The sequence below is a fragment of the Ahaetulla prasina genome, chromosome 3, assembly GCF_028640845.1.
Source record: "Ahaetulla prasina isolate Xishuangbanna chromosome 3, ASM2864084v1, whole genome shotgun sequence".
Lineage (NCBI taxonomy): Eukaryota > Metazoa > Chordata > Lepidosauria > Squamata > Colubridae > Ahaetulla > Ahaetulla prasina.
Window position 1 is genome coordinate 16,819,319 of NC_080541.1, and position 10,957 is coordinate 16,830,275.

The following is a 10,957-nucleotide window of genomic DNA, read 5'->3' on the forward strand; positions in this document are numbered from 1 at the left end:
AAGAAAGAAAGAAAGAAAGAAAGAAAGAAAGAAAGAAAGAAAGAAAGAAAGAAAGAAAGAAAGAAAGAAAGAAAGAAAGAAAGAAAGAAAGAAAGAAAGAAAGAAAGAAAGAAAGAAAGAAAGAAAGAAAGAAAGAAAGAAAGAAAGAAAGAAAGAAAGAAAGAAAGAAAGAAAGAAAGAAAGAAAGAAAGAAAGAAAGAAAGAAAGAAAGAAAGAAAGAAAGAAAGAAAGAAAGAAAGAAAGAAAGAAAGAAAGAAAGAAAGAAAGAAAGAAAGAAAGAAAGAAAGAAAGAAAGAAAGAAAGAAAGAAAGAAAGAAAGAAAGAAAGAAAGAAAGAAAGAAAGAAAGAAAGAAAGAAAGAAAGAAAGAAAGAAAGAAAGATTAATTCCCTCAACACTGTCAAACTATTTACTAAATCTGCACTACTATTAATCTTCTCATCGTTCCCATCACCAATCTCTTTCCACTTATGACTGTATGACTGTAACTTTGTTGCTGGCAATCCTTATGATTTATATTGATATATTGACCATCATTTGTGTTGTAAATGTTGTACCTTGATGAAGGTATCTTTTTTATTTTATGTACACTGAGAGCATATGCACCAAGACAAATTCCTTGTGTGTCCAATCACACTTGGCCAATAAAATTCTATTCTATTCTATTCTATTCTATTCTATTCTATTCTATTCTATTCTATTCTATTCTATTCTATTCTATTCTATTCTATTCTATTCTATTCTATTCTATTCTATTCTATTCTATTCTATTCTATTCTATTCTATTCTATTCTATTCTATTCTATTCTATTCTATTCTATTCTATTCTATTCTATTCTATTCTATTCTATTCTATTCTATTCTATTCTATTCTATTCTATTCTATTCTATTCTATTCTATTCTATTCTATTCTATTCTATTCTATTCTATTCTATTCTATTCTATTCTATTCTATTCTATTCTATTCTATTCTATTCTATTCTATTCTATTCTATTCTATTCTATTCTATTCTATTCTATTCTATTCTATTCTATTCTATTCTATTCTATTCTATTCTATTCTATTCTATTCTATTCTATTCTATTCTATTCTATTCTATTCTATTCTATTCTATTCTATTCTATTCTATTCTATTCTATTCTATTCTATTCTATTCTATTCTATTCTATTCTATTCTATTCTATTCTATTCTATTCTATTCTATTCTATTCTATTCTATTCTATTCTATTCTATTCTATTCTATTCTATTCTATTCTATTCTATTCTATTCTATTCTATTCTATTCTATTCTATTCTATTCTATTCTATTCTATTCTATTCTATTCTATTCTATTCTATTCTATTCTATTCTATTCTATTCTATTCTATTCTATTCTATTCTATTCTATTCTATTCTATTCTATTCTATTCTATTCTATTCTATTCTATTCTATTCTATTCTATTCTATTCTATTCTATTCTATTCTATTCTATTCTATTCTATTCTATTCTATTCTATTCTATTCTATTCTATTCTATTCTATTCTATTCTATTCTATTCTATTCTATTCTATTCTATTCTATTCTATTCTATTCTATTCTATTCTATTCTATTCTATTCTATTCTATTCTATTCTATTCTATTCTATTCTATTCTATTCTATTCTATTCTATTCTATTCTATTCTATTCTATTCTATTCTATTCTATTCTATTCTATTCTATTCTATTCTATTCTATTCTATTCTATTCTATTCTATTCTATTCTATTCTATTCTATTCTATTCTATTCTATTCTATTCTATTCTATTCTATTCTATTCTATTCTATTCTATTCTATTCTATTCTATTCTATTCTATTCTATTCTATTCTATTCTATTCTATTCTATTCTATTCTATTCTATTCTATTCTATTCTATTCTATTCTATTCTATTCTATTCTATTCTATTCTATTCTATTCTATTCTATTCTATTCTATTCTATTCTATTCTATTCTATTCTATTCTATTCTATTCTATTCTATTCTATTCTATTCTATTCTATTCTATTCTATTCTATTCTATTCTATTCTATTCTATTCTATTCTATTCTATTCTATTCTATTCTATTCTATTCTATTCTATTCTATTCTATTCTATTCTATTCTATTCTATTCTATTCTATTCTATTCTATTCTATTCTATTCTATTCTATTCTATTCTATTCTATTCTATTCTATTCTATTCTATTCTATTCTATTCTATTCTATTCTATTCTATTCTATTCTATTCTATTCTATTCTATTCTATTCTATTCTATTCTATTCTATTCTATTCTATTCTATTCTATTCTATTCTATTCTATTCTATTCTATTCTATTCTATTCTATTCTATTCTATTCTATTCTATTCTATTCTATTCTATTCTATTCTATTCTATTCTATTCTATTCTATTCTATTCTATTCTATTCTATTCTATTCTATTCTATTCTATTCTATTCTATTCTATTCTATTCTATTCTATTCTATTCTATTCTATTCTATTCTATTCTATTCTATTCTATTCTATTCTATTCTATTCTATTCTATTCTATTCTATTCTATTCTATTCTATTCTATTCTATTCTATTCTATTCTATTCTATTCTATTCTATTCTATTCTATTCTATTCTATTCTATTCTATTCTATTCTATTCTATTCTACTCTACTCTATTCTATTCTATTCTACTCTACTCTATTCTATTCTATTCTATTCTATTCTATTCTATTCTATTCTATTCTATTCTTTTCTATTCTATTCTATTCTATTCTATTCTATTCTATTCTACTTTACTCTACGTTCTATTCTATTCTATTCTATTCTATTCTATTCTATTCTATTCTATTCTATTCTATTCTATTCTATTCTATTCTATTCTATTCTATTCTATTCTATTCTATTCTATTCTGACTTTGGGCCAATCACCAGGAGACTGAGAGTTCTAGCGCCGCCTTGGGCACAAAAGCAAGCTGGGTGACTGGGCCAATCACCAGGAGACTGAGAGTTCTAGTCCTGGCTCAGGCACAAAAGCAAGCTGGGTGACTTTGGGCTAGTCACCAGGTGACTGAGAGTTCTAGTCCTGGCTCAGGCACAAAAGCAAGCTGGGTGACTTTGGGCTAGTCACCAGGTGACTGAGAGTTCTAGTCCTGGCTCAGGCACAAAAGCAAGCTGGGTGACTTTGGGCTAGTCACCAGGTGACTGAGAGTTCTAGTCCTGGCTCAGGCACAAAAGCAAGCTGGATGACTTTGGCCCAGACACCAGGAGACTGAGAGTTCTAGTCCTGGCTCAGGCACTAAAGCAAGCTGGGTGACTTTTGGCTAGTCACCAGGTGACTGAGAGTTCTAGTCCTGGCTCAGGCACAAAAGCAAGCCGGGTGACTTTGGGCTAGTCACCAGTTGACTGAGAGTTCTAGTCCTGGCTCAGGCACAAAAGCCAGCTGGGTGACTTTGGGCTAGTCACCAGGTGACTGAGAGTTCTAGTCCTGGCTCAGGCACAAAAGCAAGCTGGGTGACTTTGGGCTAGTCACCAGGAGACTGAGAGTTCTAGCCCTGGCTCAGGCACAGAAGCAAGCTGGGTGACTTTGGGCTAGCCACCAGGTGACTGAGAGTTCTAGTCCTGGCTCAGGCACAAAAGCAAGCTGGGTGACTTTGGGCTAGTCACCAGGTGATTGAGAGTTCTAGTCCCGGTTTAGCCACAAAAGCCAGTTGGGTGATTTTGGGCCAATCACCAGGAGACTGAGAGTTCTAGCCCCGCCTTGGGCACAAAAGCCAGCTGGGTGACCTTGGGCCAATCACCAGGTGACTGAGAGTTCTAGTCCTGGCTCAGGCACAAAAGCAAGCTGGGTGACTTTGGGCTAGTCACCAGGTGACTGAGAGTTCTAGTCCTGGCTCAGGCACAAAAGCAAGCTGGGTGACTTTGGGCTAGTCACCAGGTGATTGAGAGTTCTAGTCCTGGCTCAGGCACAAAAGCCAGCTGGGGGACTTTGGGACAATCACCAGGAGACTGAGAGTTCTAGTCCTGGCTCAGGCACAAAAGCAAGCTGGGTGACTTTGGGCTAGTCACCAGGTGACTGAGAGTTCTAGTCCTGGCTCAGGCACAAAAGCAAGCTGGGTGACTTTGGGCTAGTCACCAGGAGACTGAGAGTTCTAGTCCTGGCTCAGGCACAAAAGCAAGCTGGGTGACTTTGGGCTAGTCACCAGGTGACTGAGAGTTCTAGTCCTGGCTCAGGCACAAAAGCAAGCTGGGTGACTTTGGGCTAGTCACCAGGTGACTGAGAGTTCTAGTCCTGGCTCAGGCACAAAAGCAAGCTGGGTGACTTTGGGCTAGTCACCAGGTGACTGAGAGTTCTAGTCCTGGCTCAGGCACAAAAGCAAGCTGGGTGACTTTGGGCTAATCACCAAGTGACTGAGAGTTCTAGTCCTGGCTCAGGCACAAAGGCAAGCTGGATGACTTTGGGCCAGTCACCAGGAGACTGAGAGTTCTAGTCCTGGCTCAGGCACTAAAGCAAGCTGGGTGACTTTTGGCTAGTCACCAGGTGACTGAGAGTTCTAGTCCTGGCTCAGGCACAAAAGCCAGCTGGGTGACCTTGGGCCAATCACCAGGTGACTGAGAGTTCTAGTCCTGGCTCAGGCACAAAAGCAAGCTGGGTGACTTTGGGCTAATCACCAAGTGACTGAGAGTTCTAGTCCTGGCTCAGGCACAAAGGCAAGCTGGATGACTTTGGGCCAGTCACCAGGAGACTGAGAGTTCTAGTCCTGGCTCAGGCACTAAAGCAAGCTGGGTGACTTTTGGCTAGTCACCAGGTGACTGAGAGTTCTAGTCCTGGCTCAGGCACAAAAGCAAGCTGGGTGACTTTGGGCTAGTCACCAGGTGACTGAGAGTTCTAGTCCTGGCTCAGGCACAAAAGCAAGCTGGGTGACTTTGGGCTAGTCACCAGGTGACTGAGAGTTCTAGTCCTGGCTCAGGCACAAAAGCAAGCTGGATGACTTTGGGCCAGTCACCAGGAGACTGAGAGTTCTAGTCCTGGCTCAGGCACTAAAGCAAGCTGGGTGACTTTTGGCTAGTCACCAGGTGACTGAGAGTTCTAGTCCTGGCTCAGGCACAAAAGCAAGCCGGGTGACTTTGGGCTAGTCACCAGGTGACTGAGAGTTCTAGTCCTGGCTCAGGCACAAAAGCAAGCCGGGTGACTTTGGGCTAGTCACCAGTTGACTGAGAGTTCTAGTCCTGGCTCAGGCACAAAAGCCAGCTGGGTGACTTTGGGACAATCACCAGGAGACTGAGAGTTTTAGTCCTGGCTCAGGCACAAAAGCAAGCCGGGTGACTTTGGGCTAGTCACCAGTTGACTGAGAGTTCTAGTCCTGGCTCAGGCACAAAAGCCAGCTGGGTGACTTTGGGACAATCACCAGGAGACTGAGAGTTTTAGTCCTGGCTCAGGCACAAAAGCAAGTCATTCCCGACTCTAGGGGGTGGTGCTCATCTCCGTTTCAAAGCCGAAGAGCCAGCGCTGTCCAAAGACATCTCCGTGGTCATGTGGCCAGCATGACTAAATGCCAAAGACGCATGGAACGCTGTTCCCTTCCCACCAAAGGTGGTCCCTATTTTTTCTACTTGCATTTTTACATGCTTTCGAAACTGCTAGGTTGGCAGAAGCTGGGACAAGTAAAGGGAGCTCACCCTGTTACATGGCAGCACTAGGGATTCGAACCGCCGAGCTGCCGACCTTTCGATCGACAAAGGTCCTAGCCCCTGAGCCACCGCGTCCCTATATAGGGAACCATAGGTTTGCTTAATTATCTCCTAGCATTTACTTAATCACCCGTGGTGTTCATTTTATGACTGCCACAGCAACTGTTGGTAAAAAAGGTCAGGGAACTGGTAAGCTGCTTTACAATCGGCCAGCTGGTCTTCGTGTGCACATGTGCATGCCAGAAATTGGAAGACCAGGTGGTTGGTGCGCATGCACGCACCGGAAACAGGAAGATCATCTTCCTGGCACGTGCATGCGCACTGAGCGACTGCTCTTCTGTTTCTGGCGCTCCCATGCACATGAAGACCAGCTGGCTAGCACGCCGGAATCTGGAACATCAACGGGCGATGACTTGCATGCTTGGAAAGATGGCTCTGTGTGCCACTTCCGGCACACGTGCCATAGGTTCGCCATCATGGCCATATTTTGTTCTATTTGATAAAAAGTTCTGACCTTTGTCTGCCCCCACTATTTTCTTTAATTTCAGCAAGTAGCATCTAATTCACCTTTGGTTGTCCTTGAATGATTAACAATGGTAACAATGGCTACCAACCTGCCTTCCATTGAGGACCTGTATCCTGCACGAGTCAAAAAGAGGGCTGTGAAAATAATTACAGACCCCTCGCATCCTGGACATAAACTGTTCCAACTCCTACCCTCAAAATGACACTACAGAGCACTGCACACCAGAACAACTAGACACAAGAACAGTTTCTTCCCGAACGCCTTCACTCTGCTAAACAAATAATTGTTTATTTGGGCCTCTGGTGGCTCAGACTGCTAAGACAGTCTGTTATTAACACAGCTGCTTGCAATTACTGCAGGTTCAAGTCCCACCAGGCCCAAGGTTGACTCAGCCTTCCATCCTTTATAAGGTAGGTAAAATGAGGACCCAGATTGTTGGGGGCAATAAAAGTTGACTTTGTATATAATATACAAATGGATGAAGACTATTGCTTAACATAGTGTAAGCCGCCCTGAGTCTTTGGAGAAGGGCGGGATATAAATGCAAATTAAAAAAAAAATTCCCTCAACACTGTCAAACTATTTAATAAATCTGCACTACTATTAATCTTCTTATCATTCCCATCACCCATCTCTTTCCACTTATGACTGTATGACTGTAGCTTTGTTGCTTGTATCCTTACGATTTATATTGATATTGATTGTTTCCTGATTGGTTAATTGTAGCCTATGACTATCATTAAGTGTTGTATCATTAAGTGTTGTATCATTAAGTGTTGTATCATTAAGTGTTGTAAGTGTTGTACCTTGATGAAGGTATCTTTTCTTTTATGTACACTTGAGAGCGTATGCACCAAGACAAATTCCTTGTGTGTCCAATCACACTTGGCCAATAAAAATTCTATTCTATTCTATTCTATTCTATTCTATTCTATTCTATTCTATTCTATTCTATTCTATTCTATTCTATTCTATTCTATTCTATTCTATTCTATTCTATTCTATTCCATTCCATTCCATATTTTCTATTCTATTCTATTCTATTCTATTCTATTCTATTCTATTCTATTCTATTCTATTCTATTCTATTCTATTCTATTCTATTCTATTCTATTCTATTCTATTCTATTCTATTCTATTCTATTCTATTCTATTCTATTCTATTCTATTCTATTCTATTCTATTCTATTCTATTCTATTCTATTCTATTCTATTCTATTCTATTCTATTCTATTCTATTCTATTCTATTCTATTCTATTCTATTCTATTCTATTCTATTCTATTCTATTCTATTCTATTCTATTCTATTCTATTCTATTCTATTCTATTCTATTCTATTCTATTCTATTCTATTCTATTCTATTCTATTCTATTCTATTCTATTCTATTCTATTCTATTCTATTCTATTCTATTCTATTCTATTCTATTCTATTCTATTCTATTCTATTCTATTCTATTCTATTCTATTCTATTCTATTCTATTCTATTCTATTCTATTCTATTCTATTCTATTCTATTCTATTCTATTCTATTCTATTCTATTCTATTCTATTCTATTCTATTCTATTCTATTCTATTCTATTCTATTCTATTCTATTCTATTCTATTCTATTCTATTCTATTCTATTCTATTCTATTCTATTCTATTCTATTCTATTCTATTCTATTCTATTCTATTCTATTCTATTCTATTCTATTCTATTCTATTCTATTCTATTCTATTCTATTCTATTCTATTCTATTCTATTCTATTCTATTCTATTCTATTCTATTCTATTCTATTCTATTCTATTCTATTCTATTCTATTCTATTCTATTCTATTCTATTCTATTCTATTCTATTCTATTCTATTCTATTCTATTCTATTCTATTCTATTCTATTCTATTCTATTCTATTCTATTCTATTCTATTCTATTCTATTCTATTCTATTCTATTCTATTCTATTCTATTCTATTCTATTCTATTCTATTCTATTCTATTCTATTCTATTCTATTCTATTCTATTCTATTCTATTCTATTCTATTCTATTCTATTCTATTCTATTCTATTCTATTCTATTCTATTCTATTCTATTCTATTCTATTCTATTCTATTCTATTCTATTCTATTCTATTCTATTCTATTCTATTCTATTCTATTCTATTCTATTCTATTCTATTCTATTCTATTCTATTCTATTCTATTCTATTCTATTCTATTCTATTCTATTCTATTCTATTCTATTCTATTCTATTCTATTCTATTCTATTCTATTCTATTCTATTCTATTCTATTCTATTCTATTCTATTCTATTCTATTCTATTCTATTCTATTCTATTCTATTCTATTCTATTCTATTCTATTCTATTCTATTCTATTCTATTCTATTCTATTCTATTCTATTCTATTCTATTCTATTCTATTCTATTCTATTCTATTCTATTCTATTCTATTCTATTCTATTCTATTCTATTCTATTCTATTCTATTCTATTCTATTCTATTCTATTCTATTCTATTCTATTCTACACCATCCATAAAAGCAAGTGGAGGAATAAATACACGTCATGCTTGTCTTGATGCTCCACTCAGCGGATGTGAAAATATGGATGTTTTCCAGAATCCAACTGTAGATCTGTCAAAAAGACATGGACCTATAGTAAAGGAGGATTTAAATTACTCTGATATTTTCTGGGAGAGACTAATTAACCCTAACCCATACTTTGCCAAACATGGTTGCTCCAGGGGAATTCTACCCAGTCTTAGTAGCATCAATTATTTTCTTTGGAGATTGGAGAAGGACATAATAGAGCCTTATTAACCAACCAACCAACCAACCAACCAACCAACCAACCAACCAACCAACCAACCAACCAACCAACCAACCAACCAACCAACCAACCAACCAACCAACCAACCAACCAACCAACCAACCAACCAACCAACCAACCAACCAACCAACCAGCCAACCAACCAACCAACCAACCAACCAACCAACCAACCAACCAACCAACCAACCAACCAACCAACCAACCACCACAACCAACCAACCAACCAACCAACCAACCAACCAACCAACCAACCAACCAACCAACCAACCAACCAACCAACCAACCAACCAACCAACCAACCAACCAACCAACCAACCAACCAACCAACCAACCAACCAACCAACCAACCAACCAACCAACCAACCAACCAACCAACCAACCAACCAACCAACCAACCAACCAACCAACCAACCAACCAACCAACCAACCAACCAACCAACCAACCAACCAACCAACCAACCAACCAACCAACCAACCAACCAACCAACCAACCAACCAACCAACCAACCAACCAACCAACCAACCAACCAACCAACCAACCAACCAACCAACCAACCAACCAACCAACCAACCAACCAACCAACCAACCAACCAACCAACCAACCAACCAACCAACCAACCAACCAACCAACCAACCAACCAACCAACCAACCAACCAACCTACCTACCAACCAACCAACCAACCAACCAACCAACCAACCAACCAACCAACCAACCAACCAACCAACCAACCAACCAACCAACCAACCAACCAACCAACCAACCAACCAACCAACCAACCAACCAACCAACCAACCAACCAACCAACCAACCAACCAACCAACCAACCAACCAACCAACCAACCAACCAACCAACCAACCAACCAACCAACCAACCAACCAACCAACCAACCAACCAACCAACCAACCAACCAACCAACCAACCAACCAACCAACCAACCAACCAACCAACCAACCAACCAACCAACCAACCAACCAACCAACCAACCAACCAACCAACCAACCAACCAACCAACCAACCAACCAACCAACCAACCAACCAACCAACCAACCAACCAACCAACCAACCAACCAACCAACCAACCAACCAACCAACCAACCAACCAACCAACCAACCAACCAACCAACCAACCAACCAACCAACCAACCAACCAACCAACCAACCAACCAACCAACCAACCAACCAACCAACCAACCAACCAACCAACCAACCAACCAACCAACCAACCAACCAACCAACCAACCAACCAACCAACCAACCAACCAACCAACCAACCAACCAACCAACCAACCAACCAACCAACCAACCAACCAACCAACCAACCAACCAACCAACCAACCAACCAACCAACCAACCAACCAACCAACCAACCAACCAACCAACCAACCAACCAACCAACCAACCAACCAACCAACCAACCAACCAACCAACCAACCAACCAACCAACCAACCAACCAACCAACCAACCAACCAACCAACCAACCAACCAACCAACCAACCAACCAACCAACCAACCAACCAACCAACCAACCAACCAACCAACCAACCAACCAACCAACCAACCAACCAACCAACCAACCAACCAACCAACCAACCAACCAACCAACCAACCAACCAACCAACCAACCAACCAACCAACCAACCAACCAACCAACCAACCAACCAACCAACCAACCAACCAACCAACCAACCAACCAACCAACCAACCAACCAACCAACCAACCAACCAACCAACCAACCAACCAACCAACCAACCAACCAACCAACCAACCAACCAACCAACCAACCAACCAACCAACCAACCAACCAACCAACCAACCAACCAACCAACCAACCAACCAACCAACCAACCAACCAACCAACCAACCAACCAACCAACCAACCAACCAACCAACCAACCAACCAACCAACCAACCAACCAACCAACC